This window comes from Chlorocebus sabaeus, chromosome 21 (assembly GCF_047675955.1).
Source record: "Chlorocebus sabaeus isolate Y175 chromosome 21, mChlSab1.0.hap1, whole genome shotgun sequence".
In the NCBI taxonomy this organism is placed as follows: domain Eukaryota; kingdom Metazoa; phylum Chordata; class Mammalia; order Primates; family Cercopithecidae; genus Chlorocebus; species Chlorocebus sabaeus.
The window spans coordinates 58,099,885-58,116,293 of NC_132924.1; the positions used below are offsets into that span (position 1 = coordinate 58,099,885).

Below are 16,409 nucleotides of genomic sequence, written 5' to 3' on the forward strand. Positions count from 1 at the left end.
AACCAAAAAAAAAAAAAAAAAAAAGCCCAGGACCAGATGGATTTACAGCTGAATTCTACCAGAGGTACAAAGAAGAACTGGTACCATTCCTTCTGAAACTATTTCAAACAATAGAAAAAGAGGAAATCCTCTCTAACTCATTTTATGAGACCAGCATCATCCTGATACCAAAACCTGACAGAGAAACACCACAAAAAAAGAAAATTTCAGGCCAATATCCCTGATGAACACTGATGCGAAAATCCTCAATAAAATACTAGCAAACCGAATCCAAGAGCACATCAAAAAACTTATCCACCACGATCAAGTCAGCTTCATCCCTGGGATACAAGGCTGGTTCAGCATACACAACTCAATAAACATAATCCATCACATAAACAGAACAATGACAAAACCCATATGATTATCTTAATAGATTCAGAAAAGGCCTTCAACAAAATTTAACACCCCTTCATGCTAAAAACTCTCAATAAACTATGTGTTGATGGAACTTACCTCAAAATAATCAGAGCTATTTATGACAAGCCCACAGCCAATATTATACTGAATGGGAAAAACTGAAAGCACTCCCTTTGAAAACTGACACAAGACAAGGATGCCCTCTCTCACCACTCCTATTCAACATAGTATTGGAAATTCTGGCTGGGGCAATCAGGCAAGAGAAAGAAATAAAGGGGTAATAATTTTCCAATTAGGAAAAGAGGAAGTCTAATTGTCTCTTTGCAGATGACATGATTGTATATTTAGAAAACCCTGTCGTCTCAGCCCAAAATCTCCTTAAGCTGATAAGCAACTTCAGCAAAGTCTCAGGATACAAAATCAATCTGCAAAAACTACAAGCATTCCTATACACCAACAACAGACAATCAGAGAGCCAAATTATGAGTGAACTCCCATTCACAATTGCTACAAAGAGAATAAAATACTTAGGAATCCAACTTACAAGAGATGTGAAGAACCCCTTCAAGGAGAACTACAAACCACTGCTCAAGGAAATAAGAGATGACACAAACAAATGGAAAAACATTCCATGTTCATGGATAGGAATAATCAATATTGTCAAAATGCTCATACTGCCCAAAGTAATTTATAGATTAAATGCTATCCTGATTAAGCTGCCATTGACTTGCTCCACAGAATTGAAAAAAACTACTTTAAATTTCATATGGAACCAAAAAAGAGCCCACATAGCCAAGAAAATCTTAAGCAAAGAGAACAAAGCTGGAGGCATCACGCTACCTGACTTCAAACTATACTGCAAGGCTACAGTAACAAAACAGCATGGTACTGCTACCCAAAACAAATATATAAACCAACGGAACAAACAGAGGCCTTAGAAATAATGCCACACACTACAACCATCTGATCTTTGACAAACTTGACAAAAACCAGCAATGGGGAAAGGATTTCCTATTTAATAAATGGTGTTGGGAAAACTGGCTAGTCATAGGCAGAAAGCTGAAACTGGATCCCTTCCTTACTACAAAAATGAACTCAAGATGGATTAAAGACTTCAACATAAGACCTAAAACCTTAAAAACCCTAGAAGAAAACTTAGGCAATACCATTCAAGACATAGGCATGGGCAAAGACTTTATGACTAAAACACCAAAAGCAATGGCAACAAAAGCCAAAATTGACAAATGGGATCAGATTTAACAAAGAGCTTCTGCATAGCAATAGAAACTATCATCAGGGTGAACAGACAACCTACAGAATGGAGGAAAATTTTTGCAACCTATCCACGTGAGAAAGGGCTAATATCCAGAATCTACAAAGAACTTAAATTTAGAAGAACAAAACAAACAACCCCATCAAAAATTGGGTGAAGAATATAAACAGACAATTCTCAAAAGAAGACATTTATGGAGTCAACAAACTTATGAAAAAAAGCTCATCATCACTGGTCATTAGAGAAATGCAAATCAAAACCACAATGAGATACCATCTCACACCAGTTAGAATGGCAATCATTAAAAAGTCAGGAAACAACAGATGCTGGAGAGGATCAGAGAAATATGAATGCTTTTACACTGTTGGTGGGAGTGTAAATTAGTTCAACCATTATGGAAGACAGTGTAGTGATTCTTCAAGTATCTAGAACTTAGAAATACCATTTGACCCAGCAATCCCATTACTGGGTATATTCCCAAAGGATTATAAATCATTCTACTATAAAGATGTATACACACATATGTTTATGGCGGCACTATTTGCAATAGCAAAGATTTGGAACCAACCCAAATACCCATCAACAATAGACTGGATAAAGAAAATGTGGCACATATACACCATGGAATAGTATGCAGCCATAAAAAAAGGATGAGTTCATATCCTTTTCAGGGACATGTGTGATGCTGGAAACCATCATTCTCAGCAAACTAACACAAGAGCAGAAAATCAAACACCACATGTTCTCACTTGTAAATGGAAGTTGAACAATGAGAACACATAGACATAAGGAGGGGAACATCACACACTGGGGCTTGTCGGGGGGTGGGGAGCTAGGGGAGGGAGAGCATTAGGAGAAATACCTAATGTAGATGATGGGTTGATGTGTGCAGCAAACCACCATGGCACATGTATACCTATGTAACAAACCTGCACGTTCTGCACATGTACCCCAGAACTTAAAAAGTATATATATATATATAAAAAACTAAAGAAAAAAAAATACAAATATCAGAAAAAATAAAAAGTGATCAAAAAAGAACAGGTAATAGATTTTAAAATGCAAGTGACTACTAAAGCATAAATAGTTACTCAATTTCAGAATTTATTAAGCTTTGTGGGTATATAGATTCGTATCTTTTTCAAATTTGGAAATGTTTTGGCAATTATTTATTGAAATATTAAATATCCTTCAAACATTCTTCCAGCCCATTTCTCTATCACCTCTCCTTCCTATTATGCATAACTTGGTATGCTTAATGGTCTCTCACAATTAAGCTCTGTTCATTTTTCTTCATCTTTATTTCTTTCTGTTTCTCAGACTAAATAATTTCATTTGACTTCTTTTTTAGTTCACTGATTATTTCTTCTGACGGCTTAAATCTGCTGTTGAACCCCTTCAGTGAATTTTTCATTTCTGTTATGGTATTTTTCAGATCCAAATATTCTATTTATTTATTTCTGAAATTTCTATTCCTTTGTTGATATTTTCTATTTGTTGAGATATAATTTTCTTTGTTTCTTTTCTTTCTTTCTCCATGTTTCCCTTTAGCTCTTTAAGCATATTTATGACAACGTATTCAGATCTTTGTCTACATAAGAAAAATGTCTGTGCTTCCACAAGGGTAATTTTCATTAATTTCTTTTTTTCTCCCTGTAAATGGGCCATGCTTTCTTGATCTTTCTCTCTCTGCTTCTTTTTTGTTTAAAACTGCACTTTTTTTTTTTTTTTTAAGACGGAGTCTTGCTGGAGCCCAGGCTGGAGGGCATTGGCGCGATCTCGGCTCACTGCAAGCTCCGCCCTCCTGGATTCATTCTCCTGCCTCAGCCTCTGGAGTAGCTGGGACTACAGGCGCCCGACACCACGGCTGGCTAATTTTTGGTATTTTTAGTAGAGACGGGGGTTTCACCGTGTTCCCCAGGATGGTCTCAATCTGCTGACCTCGTGATCCACCCACCTTGGCCTCCCAAAGTGCCGGGATTACAGGCGTGAGCCACCGCGCCCAGCCACATTTTGTATATTAAAACATACTAACTCTGGAAATCAAATTCTTCTGTCTCCAGGATTTGCTGATTTTGCTTGCTGTGAGTTGTAGTTGTTTGTTTTAATGACTTTCCTAAACTCTTCTTATAAAAACTATCTTCTTTATCATGTGTTTGTCGGAAATCTTTGTTCTTTTAGTTTAGTTGTCACATAATTCCTTCATAGAGATTTTTCTTAAATTCTGGGAACACTCTCCCCACCTCAAACACACACACACGAAGCAGAAAAAAAGAAAGAAAACAAAGGGAGGATAAAAGAAGAGAAATATGATATTCTCTAGGTTTTTGAAGATTGGTTGTTGAGGCATTCCTTCATTGCTTAGGCAGTTTACAACTCTGACTTAACCTTCACTTCCTGCTTTCATTAAACCTAAAGATCAGCTAAAGGTGAAAGTTTATGGCCTTCTCGGGTCTTTTCTGAGCAAGCATCCTGCTCTGAGTTTGTGTGTAACTTCCTAGATTCTCCATTATAGGCAAGAGTTTTTCAAAGCCTTTATTCCCTACAGATTCCTACTCTCAACTTTTTCTTCCTCGCTGTGTGGAAATAATTGTTTTCCCCAACCTTTCTTTTTTGTCTCCGCTGACAGATGCTCATTCTTTTGGCTTTCAATGATTTAGAGGAACATACTCTGTGTGTGATGGTGTACAATGTTTTAGAGGAATATCTCTCTGATTCTCCACCTTGAGAGAATTCCAAGGTAGATGAAACAAAGGCAGGACCCATGTGTTAGTCTTTCAGGGAACCCGCGAACAGATCAAAAGAGAAAAGAGTAATTCCTGGGAAAGAGGTCCACTAGGCTCCTTCTGGAACCATGTCCCCATATCAGGAACACAAGATACTGTCTTCAAGACCTCTATTGTGCTGGGGAAAGGGACAGGACAAGGCTAAGTTAAACTGCTGCAAAGTTCTTTTACTTTGTTTCAATGCCCTTTCTCCTGATTAAGTGTTCCCTTTGTTGCTGCAAACCATTGTCTGTCTTCCAGAATTGAGATAAAGTTGACTCTGAAAGTTTTTGCCAGGTTTTTGGATGTTTCTTGGGAGGAACAGGGCATGGGAGGTTCATATGGTATCATTTTTACTGATGTCCCTGTGTCTTGAAACTTTTTTTTTCTTTCTTTCTTTTCAGTTCTTACTATATTGTCTAGGCTGGTCTAGAACTCCTGGGCTCCAGTGATCCTCCCACCTCAGTCTCCCAAGTAGCTGGGACTACAGACGCAAACTATTGCACCCAGTGAAACCGTTTTTAAATAAAAGAGTTGCAAAGGTAATTTTTTTTTCTTTTACAATACTAAAATGCAATGAATATTTTATTTAAAATTTCAAATTACATGTGGTCACTCATGCCTGTAATCATAGCACTTTGGGAGACCAAGGCAAGAGAATTGCTTGAGCCTAAGAATTCAAGATCAGCCTGGGCAACATGATGAGACCCTGTCTCTGCAAAAAGATAAAGAAATTAGCCAGCTGTAGTGGTGCACACCTGTGGTCCCAGCTACTCAGGAGACTGAGGTGGGAGGATCACTTGAGCCCAGCAGGTTGAGGTTGCAGTGAGCTATGGTCATGCCACTGCACTCCAGCATGAGTGACAGAATAAGACCCTGTCTCAAAAAAAAAAAAAAAAAAAAAGAAATTAAATTACAGACCAACTTTACCAATGATTATGTCAAACTTTTCATGTGTGTTTCAATGGAAACTATGCATCATTTGCAGCATACCTTCCAGCTTGTCAGATTCTAGTCCTGTTCATTGTCTTTGAGCTATTTGATCTCTTTTTATGTGTAGGTAACTGATAAATATATGACTGCTGTCTTGTTCTGTAATGATTTTGACTAACTCTGTGGAAAAAACAGTTTTGTGCCTATTTGCAATTCCCTTCACCATCCCTTTACTCTATATAGGTTTTTTTTTTTTTTCCATTTTAGCTTTCCTTTTGAAAGTTTTCATATTTGCTGTTTTTAAGTTTATACGAGTCATGATTTTCTCTTTTTCTAAAAATCATCTGGGAACACTAAATATCCTAAATACAAATATTAGCAAATAGAATTTGGCACCAAAATATCAAGTATATTATATATCTCAGGAATGCAAGGTTGATTCAATATTAGGATTATATATTGTTATGATAGCTAAAAAAAAAAACCTCATCATATAATGTCTTTCCTTCAAGAGCTTAATTTTTTTTTCTTTTTTATCATTCAGCCCCAAATGTCAGGGAGCTTACATTTTTAATGGTTGAAGTATAATTTTTAGAAAGATAAAATTATATCTCATGTGAATATCAAATGAACATGTGTCAAAGTTTTTTTCAACCAATTAATGAGGGAACTAGTAGATGTTAAAACTAGTACAAAAAGGAGCCACGAATCTACAGCTAATTTAATAAAAAAAATTAGTATTAGATTGCTTGGGTAAACACTAAGCTGGTTAATACTCACAGGGCAATAAATGATACAGAGTAGAAGTTGTTTTTCTATTCAACAGAAATCTACCTGTTAACTTCTGCCCCTACAGAACTGAAAGAACACTCAGTACTCAATTTTGCCTATTTCTGATTTTTTGATAGTTTTTCTATTATATTCATGGAGATAAAATGTTAGTTTTCCTGTAGGGCTGGCATGTATTTCACTAGGTATGGTTTTGACATTTCTATAAAACTACATGACTGACAATGTGATTCCCAAGCTTCTCTTAATAGTAACCCTCCTTATAAAACCATCTACTGGAAATGACTGTGAAGTAAGTAGGAATTTACTCCTCAAAATTCATACCTATGTTTCAAGAGTCAGTTTTTGGAGGTGAATTTGGAGATGAGATGACCATAGCATGGTTTAATTAAAGACAGAGTAGACAAACATGGAGTGGTCACCTTAACTTTAAAAATCTTTGAATTGACACCTCCTTCATTCTGAATAAACTCATAGTATCCATGCACTTGGGGGCACAGAAAAAGTTAAGTGTCTATATATTTCTTTAGAGTAAGACAGCGGCATTTTTACATAGATATTTTGACTCTGGAGTTTAAGTAGCTTAAGACTTATTCTGACTGTAGGTGGGATTGATAGTGCTCAGGAACTTACCATAGCTAGGGACCAAAATTGTTCAAATAAAAAAGTTCTGAGTGGAGAATATGGAAATAAATGCAATGCAAGTAAGAGAAAACTTGAAAGGGACTGTTTATGCAGGGCTTGCTATAGCAAGGCCATCAGCCTCCATCACTTGCATCTGACAGACACTTGAAGGCAGGCAGGGGAGTGCAAAAGCTCTATGGTGAACAAAAGGAGGCTCTATGTGTGCTGTGATTGCAGGTTATTGGCATGGGGAAGTTGGAGGTGGGCTAACTAGAAATGTGGTATCCAATGTAATTGATTTGGGGGAGATCATTTAGCAGTTCACCCTGAGTTGGAAGCCAGGGCAAAAATTAGGGAAGCTGGCAGTCATTGACCATGTTCTGATTGTTGTAGGCTGATTGCAGCAGAGGTTGTGAGGTTGTGAGAGGTCAGAGTTGGATTGCATATTTGGTCTGGCCATTGTCCATTTGTATATTCAGTCTCTTAGTCTCCCACCTTTGGTCATTCTCTTACTTTCAAGAGGTTGACCAATTCCAGAAAGGCTAGGGTTCCAGATCTTCACTGATGGGGGATTGTTTAGTCATCTCCATAGTCAATTGCATTGCAAGATGTTCTTCAATTCATAAAGAAGTATCACAAGCTCAAAAGGATTTGATACTCAATGTCTGCAATATCCCGTTAAACTTAGAAATCATCTCAATTGCCATTTTATAAGGGGCATAGGATATGTTTGGATAGTCATTAGGACTTAGGAGAAAGTGTTTTTCTCAGGCAGGTCATGCCCTAAATAATAGGCAGTGTTTTGGCAAAATTGTAACAACTTTTGAAATTTTATGTCCCTCTTCTGTTATAGCAAAGAGCAAGTAAATGAAATTCTTTGTTCTCTCAACAAATTATGACACTGTCTACATATTGTACTGGTGTGAATCACAAGGGAAATTTAGATCTTTTAACTCCCGATTGAGTACCCAGGAAACATAGGAGGGAGCTTCAAAAACTCCTAGGCATGATTATCCTGATATATTGTTGTCTTCTGCAGGTAAAAGGAAAGATATTCACTGTCCTGGTCTACAGGCACACTAAGTAAGTTAGAAAAAAGATCCACTACATTGAAGCAAGTGGTTTCAGGTGGAATCAATGACAGGTTGATATTTGGGTTAGGTACTGCTAGCAAGTGAGGGGTAACAGTTTTGCTGCTGATTCTCAGGTTGTGAAAAAAATAGATGTACTTATGTGTTTGATTTATTTGCTCTTAGGATGGGAGTGTTACAGGAGCTATTGCAGATATTTTGCTATAAAGCCTTAAACTATAGGTCTGAGCCCTTCCTTTGCTTCTGGTTTCGAGGGATCTTGGTGAACTTTGTATAATGGTTTGGTAGGATCTATTTAAATAGGTTCTGCTCCAATTATTTTTCCTATGTCAGTGGAATTTTTAGCCCATGAAGTGTTAGGTACAGTGTCATAATCCTTATTTGAGATATGTCTCAAATATAATGGAGAAGTAAATGTATATCTAGACTAGAAACAACTTGGTAATAGAGGTGTCCTCTGGAACCTCAAGACAAAATCCTCCTATTGTGCATTTAATATTACAATTTTATGGCTAAGTAAGTCTCTCTATTTTAAATTTGCAGGGAGGGTATCACAGAGCAGAAAGGAACATTTTTCAGTTAAGGGCCTAATGGTTATAGTTAAGGGCTGGGAGGAGGTTTAAATTCTATAGGTGCCTGCATGCCTGGCTCAAGAGTGGAATGGATCATTCGAGGCAAGTTGTATGTCAGGCTCTTTGGAGAGGTGTTGGCAAAAGAAAGAGGGTCTGAACCAGGGAAGGATGAGTCCATAGAAGTGCAGAAGGAGAGGATCAGAGGATAACAGAGAAGAGGAAAAGCTGAATATAGGGAAGCACCTGGAGGATAAGGAGGAGGAGGACTTAATGGGGGATGAGTCTAGTTTATTTTAGCTTACATTTGCTTAAGTTTGCTTTATTGCTTATTATCTTTGGCCAAAAGAACTTTTAGTGAAGCGATTTTTAATTCAGAATTTAATTTAGAGGTCTTTGCATACCAATTAAGAAATGTTGTCTATTTGGCCAGAGAAATATTATTCCCTTTCTTAAGGCACTTCTCAAATGAACAATTTTGTTCAAGTCAAATGTTCCCCAGAGTGGCCATTGAAGGCCCAAATCATTCTTGGTAAACTTAGGCCTTTTAGAGAGGTGCAAAAAATAGGATTATAACATGAGTACATTTAAGAGGGAGTTCTTTCTAGGGAGGAGATTTGAGACACACATGACTCCATGAGAGCTGGCCATGGTCAGTAGAAATGTGATCCTTGGACATCTCATGTTCTGGGTCACTAACCTGAAAAGTGGCTGCCTCCATGCACAGAACTGATAATCTGCACCTCCCTAACTCCCAGACCCTGCAGATTAAAAACCAGAGAACACTCTCTCATCATTAAGCCAAGCTTTTAAGACAAAAAGTCAAGACAAAAGGAGAAACTCATTTTGTTTTTGGTGACCACAGCAGAATTTGTCAAATGAACACCTGTCCAGTAAGAACCACAAATTAACGGGCCCGTGAGGCCAGCTGGAACAACAGGTTTATTAAGGTTATGCCTGTGTCTACCCTGTGATTCTCCTTATAACAAACAATACTTTCAAACAGCACAACATAGAACAGAAGCACAACAGACAGCAAAACAGAATGACCTGATTCCACCAAGGAAGTTAAACAAATGGTAACAAGTTACAAACTCTGTTTATTGAACTGAATAAATGACTAAGAAACTCAACATAAAGAAAGCCAAGTTTAGACCCACTGCAAACTTACCACATCAGCGTGCGCTCTGTAAGACACGAGTAGTGAGGCACGAGTGAGCATCTTCACCTGGTTGACGGCAACAGACAGTGCAGAACGTATTCAGGTGGGGCATCCAGTAAAATTGTGGAAATAAATCAAGACCACTGAGATGAGAATTTAAAAGACTGTTTTTTCAGACCTTGCTATAGACAGGGAAGCAGCCACTATCACTTGCTTTTGGCAGAGACTGCAAGGCAGCGAGGGAAGCCTTATAGTGAAGAAAAAAAAAAAAGGGGGGAAACCTTCAGGTCTGCTTTGATAGGAAGTTGTTGGCATGGGGAAGCTGGAGGTGGGCTAGCTAGAAGCAGGGCACCCTATGCAACTGAATTGAAAAGCACATTTGGCTTTCTCTGGGTGGTCCTGAGTTGGAAGCTGGGGCAAGAATCAGGGGAAGCTGGCAGTCACTGAACAAGTTTTAATCATTTTGGGCTGATTGCTGCAGCAATTGTGGGTCAGAGTTGGATTGCATATTTGATCTGGCCATTGTTTGTATTTTCAGTTTTTCAAGAGGGAGGTGACTTTTCTGTAGTCTGAAAATTCTTCATTGAACTGATAGTTGGACCAAGTGTTGTGGTAAGTAACAAATATAATTTTGGATGGGCTTCTCTGGTCCCCCTGCTTGATAGGTTTCATTTGATCATTGGTCTGAGGATTGCTTTGGAGATAATTTCATTTTTATAGTCTACTTCTAGTTCTCAACTCCTTTCTTCTTATCCTAGTGAATGACCCTGAACCCTGAAACTGATGCAGGACTGCAGCAGGTTGCCTTGGCCTTTGACTGCCTCAAAGTGTTCATTATTCCAAAAAGACTGTTAGAAACCCTTTGAAGTCTGAGTCTTTTTTCTTCTGTTGTTCTTTTAAATTGTCAATAATACTAACACAGTAATTTACACACAGAGGGTGATCAATAAGTGATTCTGACTCATTTAAAAATGTACCATATATGCACCAAAGCCCAGAGCTTACTCAGCAACAAACTGGCTCGTTAAAATGGTATCATACCAGGTCATCCTTATTATCTTCCCCCCAAATTATTAAATGTATATGTTGCTGAGCAGGGTGCTTTGCCGATTACTTAAAAATAAAAGAAAATCTATTTTTGATTGTAGGAAAATCTTTAAGAGCTGGAGGCACAGTCAATTTCAAACTGCTTTTGCACCTGAGCAGAATTATAAGTTACTTTGTCCCAGAGATGAAGAGAGAATTAGGCTGCTCATTATCAAGGTTCCTTATAGTTTCTGCTCCACAGTTTCAGGCCTTCCCCAGAACTCACAAATTGCCTGCTGGCATAACAGTTAATGAATAAAAAACCAAGTAAAAGCTCTGAGGTTAAAAATTACTGAGAAGGGCTCAATATAACTTAAATAGGAAGACAAGTACTCCAACATTTACATTTTTAGCTTTGGTTCTCTGGAGTCTTTGAATTTAGTTCTATTTCTGTTCTATAGGGTACCTGACTTGCCCATACTATGTCAGTTAACAACTACCTGTTAGCTTGTTGCAACCCAAGTCTCACTCTTTCTTTACCTTTGTCAAAGATAAAGAAAGTTGGACACAAGTTGAAGTGGTAAGGACAGGTTTTATTCAGTAATACACTATTGCAATAAGGAAAAGAGTTCAATGTGAACTGACCTGAGCTTTGATTTGTGCAGAAGTGAGTGGGTGTTTTAAAGGGGCAGTAAGGAAATAGTGACAGGAGTAGGTCAGCTCTCAATGGAGCTGGGGAAGTGAAAAATTAGAAAAAGTGAAAACGGGGTTGATCCATGTGAAATCGATCTGGGCTTATTAACTGGTGTTTATTAAAGTTAAGCTCCTACCCTCCCACAGAGACTGGGAGGCGGGGGCTCTATCTTCAGATGTTGGCTAGAGAAAACAGTAAATTCTTTTGACAACCTTGAGTTTTCTAAGGCAGACACTTGAAGAGGGACTGGGGTCATTCTGGGGATTCAGCCTTGAGCTGTTAGCAACTATGTAAGTGTTTATTAAAGCATTTATAGGCCAAGGTTGAGGCCTAGCTGAGAAGACTGCTCAGAGGAGCCTGGCTAGAATTCCGTCAGGGGAAGGATTTTTGTCACTCTCAATATTATTTTCAGTGTTAAAATGAGTTTTCTGATGCCCTCAAGGACAGCTTTTATGTGTAGAAGAAGCCATTTAGAGGTTTACTTAGGTTTCTTTTTAAATGAATATTTTATTTACTTGATTCTTTCTTAAGCTTTTATTCACCTTCTAGTCTTTAAATTCTCTTTTAAAAATCTAGAAAATTTTTATGACTCCTTTTAAGGAGGATTTTAGGACCTTATTAAATTCCCTTAAACATCTAAGTTTATTAAATTTTTCTTTTGCATTTCACATTTTATGTTAAAATGTTCAGTTTTCTTTTCAGCATTATGATTGACACAGTCTTTCTGAGTACTCTTATTAATCTCACAAATTAAACTTATAAATACCTCAGGCTATCTTAGATTTTTTTCTAGACCATATATATATTTAGCAAGAATTCAATTTCATATCATAAGCCTAAATCAATTACACAAGTACACTTTAGAAAATTGAATTACACGGCTAATAAGACAAACATTAAAAAAATACTGGCAGATATACAAGATTCCTTAATGCAAAATAATAACACTACAGATTTTATTTTCTTAATTTTTTTACACATACTGCTAATTCTTCCTGAGTGAAAACATCCTTAATCACTAGAGACACTTACGTCATATCAAGAAATTTTTGGAGACATCTTCTGAGTAAAGTGAGGTTCTAGAATGATTCTCCCCTCCACATCCTTTTTTTTTTTTTTTATTGTGATACAAAATACAAAACATAAACTTTACCACATTCACCATTTCTAAGTGTAGAGTTGAATAGTGTTCCATATATTCAGGTTGTTGTGCAACCAGTCTCCAGAACTTGTTCATGTTGTGAAACTGAAACTCTATACCCATTAAACAACAACAGCCCATTTCCCTCCCAATTCCTGGCAATCACCATTCTACTTTGTTTCTGTGAATTCGACTGCTCCAGATACCTCATATAAATGGGATCGTACAGTGTTTGTCTTTTTGTCACTGGCTTATTTCGCTTAGCTTGGTGTCCTCAAGATTCGTCCATGTTTTAGTGTGTATCGGAGTTTCCTTCCTTTTTAAGGCTGACTTTTAGAATGATTTTTTAGTGACAGCAGTAAGTGGCTCAAATTAAGTCTTAATTGTAATTACTATAACTTTAAAAAGGGCCTGTAGAGAGGGTTTCACATAGTTCAAGTCCATGCATTTAAATCACATATTTCATAATATCGGCAATACGCTGCTGGTTCTCTCCTCAGTTAAGATTTTCCCAGTAGGATGCCTCTTGGCTTTTAATACCTCTAACTTCATAAAACATATTTATCTCTCAATACATTATTTGAGGCTGGTGTTTATGTGGGGGAAAATTATATTTATGTCCCCAAAGCTCAATGCAATATTTTTAATCAAAATGATGACAGGAAAAAGCCATGAGATGTGATTCAAATACAATTGACAAACTGACAGAATCAGCATAGAAGCCTTGACAAACATATCAAAGTGTCAGTAGGAGGGATGCAAGTCTCATTATGTCCAAGGTATAAAGAGAGGCACTGCAGCATTATTGCACACAATACAACATTTAGTTATAATAATTTCACATCCTGACATTAAAGTCTGTTACTCACATGCAACTGTTTTTTGTATTTGAAGAAACTGGAGGTTTTCAGTTGCCATTGAGCATATTATACGTTTTGCTGTTTAAAATAATTGGAGTGCTTGCTTCAGCAGTACATATACTAAAATGGGAATGATACAGAGAAGATTAGCAAAATTATCAAATTTTAAAAATAAATAGGCTGGGCATCGTGGCTTACGCCTGTAATCACAACACTGTGGGAGGCCAAGGCAGGCAGATCACGAGGTCAGGAGATTGAGACGAGTCTGGCCAACATGGTGAAACCCCATCTCTACTAAAAATACAAAAATTAGCCAGGCGTGGTGGCAGGAGCCTGTAATCCCAGCTACTTGGGAGGTTGAGGCACGAGAATCGTTTGAACCCAGGAGGCAGATGTTTCAGTGAGCCGAGATCATGCTACTGCACTGCAGCCTGGGCAACAGAGCGAGACTCCATCTCAATAGGTAAATAAATAAATAAATAAAATGATTGGAAATAGGCTCCTGTTAACAATTTTGCATATAAGTGCAGATTGTCAGAAACAGTTTACTGACATTAAGCAGGAAATGCCTGAACGTGTCTCTTTAAAAAAGCGTGCACCCCCCACCAAGATTGTTGTTACTTTGCTTCGTCGGATTTTCACTTATTTTTCCCCAAAATATTTAAATATCTTTCTGTCTAGTTTCAAAACCCTTTGTACTTGATCATAGCTTGTATCCTTTTGATATTATTTTCTATTCTATAGCTTGCATTCTTTTTGTATTCAATTCTAGAAGATAGAGTTTTATAGTTTATAATTTATAATTTTTTTCTTGTTTCAATTGTCACTTTATTGCAAGATGGTAGAATTAATTACAAGTTTAAACTATATCTTGCTAATCTTTAGCCAGGCAGCAAGTTTTAATAAAAACAAACCATTTATTCAAAAGTGATCATGGAACAACTCAACATGGAGAGGAAGAAAGATGAGAACCATCTGATTGACCAATAGACTTAATTCTTTCACTATAATGACACTGAAACTTTTCACTTTTAGGAAAAGTAAACTGTAACTTCAGTAGACAGCAATACAGAAAGATTTTGGCACAAAGACTACCTTTCACTTAGTCAGTCAGTTGTTTCAGCTGTCTCAGTTGGGCTGGATACACTGACAGAACTGGCTGTGCTTGAGCCTTCTTTGAGAGCAGCTTTAGATTTGCAATGCACTTGGCAACTGTCTCCTTTTCCTGCTGTGCAGAGATCCTCTGGAACATGTGCTTCTCCATCCAGTTGATCATGTGCTCTTGTTCCTTTCGATGCATCATATTTTACACACAGATATGATAGCCCAGGTAATTCTTTACCTCATATACGCTATGCAGCCATTCCCAGTAAATAACCTCCAAAGCCATAGCAATGTTATTCCTCTGGACATCAAAATAGTAATGGCACTTCCAAACCAATACCTGCAATAACTTCTCCAAATCAATTGTGTCGTGGATTTGTTTGATGGAAGCCTGCTTCACCTCTTCTAGTTGGACAATTTTTTGCTCGTTGAGTTTATCAGCTAATTTCCAATAGAGGTACCATATTTTTAAATTCCATAGACGAATAACCTACTACTGATACCGTAGAGTAGGAGTAATCACGTATATTTCTTTAGGTACCGCATACAAGACAAGCCCAGGCTCCAAGCACATAGGGTACTGTTACACAAGTTTTAGAATAAAGAAACTGGAAGAATCTCTCAAGGATCAGCCCAAGACAAACTTTTCCTCCATATTCAGGAAGAGGTAGTAGAGGGTAGGACTTGGCTGCCCTGTAAGAAAAGTCCTTGTTGCCTGCAATATCCCTGGACCTAGGAGGGCTGTGTTCTTCAGAGAGGGCACTGCTGTGGTGGCAGCAAAAAGTACCCCCTGGGACAGCATGGTCAGTGAAGGTCCAGGCAGTGGTCTTCTAGAATTTAAAATTTTTATAACTATTAGAAGACATTAAATTAAATTACAGGCATCTTCATGGCTTTGTTTAGTTTTTGCACTCTTCTGAGATCTTTCTACTGATGCTTGTGTGTATAGTACCATCATTCTCTGTATATTTGCATTGTCTGTTTATGTTTGCCTCTGCACCTTCTTTGGCAAATTAAAAGGCCTTCGAGGTGAGTGACAAAAATGTTTCTAATACTTAATGAGTCAAATTAGGTTTTACTTCTCTGTTTTCATAAATGTAGGCAATGAAATAATGTGTTTCATGCTTCTGTTCAAATTACTTCACTGCATCACTGTTGGCAAAGGAATTCTTGCTGTAGTCCAAAGTAATGAAGTAGCTTATATGAGAAAGTGACCAGAGGGATTCTGTCATCTGTAATCTTTTTTTTTTATTATTATTTTACCAATCAATCATGTTAGAAGAAAAATCTTCAATTTGTTTGCTTATTCCAAAGGATCTTAAGGGCAAGCTGTTTAATTGTTTTCAGCATAGATTCTTGAGGAAAAATCTGTAAAACATTAAAAATCAGAAAAAAATTCTTACTGGCCCTAGAAGTTTGAGGAATTTTTGCTAGACATGAAGGGGAACAGGTTAAGGAAAGATACACCAGAAAGTGCCTTTCTTTATGGGCCATGTACAAAGGAATCCTGAAAGAATCAGAGATCCAAACCCTGGCAAAACTTCTAAGTCTAATCTGTTAACAACGAATACCCCCTTTGCAAGGAAATAGAAACAGAAATACTATCAGATAGGTTAAAGGATAATACCATTGTAAGGAAAGGGTACATTCTAATGCCACAGATAAAAAACTTCCTCTGAAATATTAACTGATGTTTTTATAGGAGATAATCTTAGGTCAATGATACCTTTCAGGTATACCATTGAGCAAGCTGTGGCAGAGGTCACAAAATAAAAAGGTTCTGAGAACTCAGACCACCTGTGCCATCATAACAAAACTGCTCAAGAGAATTCTAGCCCAGGAAAATAAGGCTGTAAACTAGTAAATTTTACGGTTTGGTTGGGGAATTTCTGCAAACTAAGTTTGTCCTGGCAAATACTTTGCTCATTTGCATAAACAGCTCCTATTATGATAAGTTTACTCCTTAGGCAAACTGCTTG

The 16,409-nt window shown here is 37.4% G+C and overlaps 1 pseudogene; it reads right to left on the reverse strand.

Moving 5' to 3' along the window:
- Positions 1 to 14,428: 14,428 nt before the first annotated feature.
- LOC103226532 (ATP synthase F(0) complex subunit B1, mitochondrial pseudogene) lies at positions 14,429 to 15,232 on the reverse strand (annotated as a pseudogene).
- Positions 15,233 to 16,409: the final 1,177 nt, after the last annotated feature.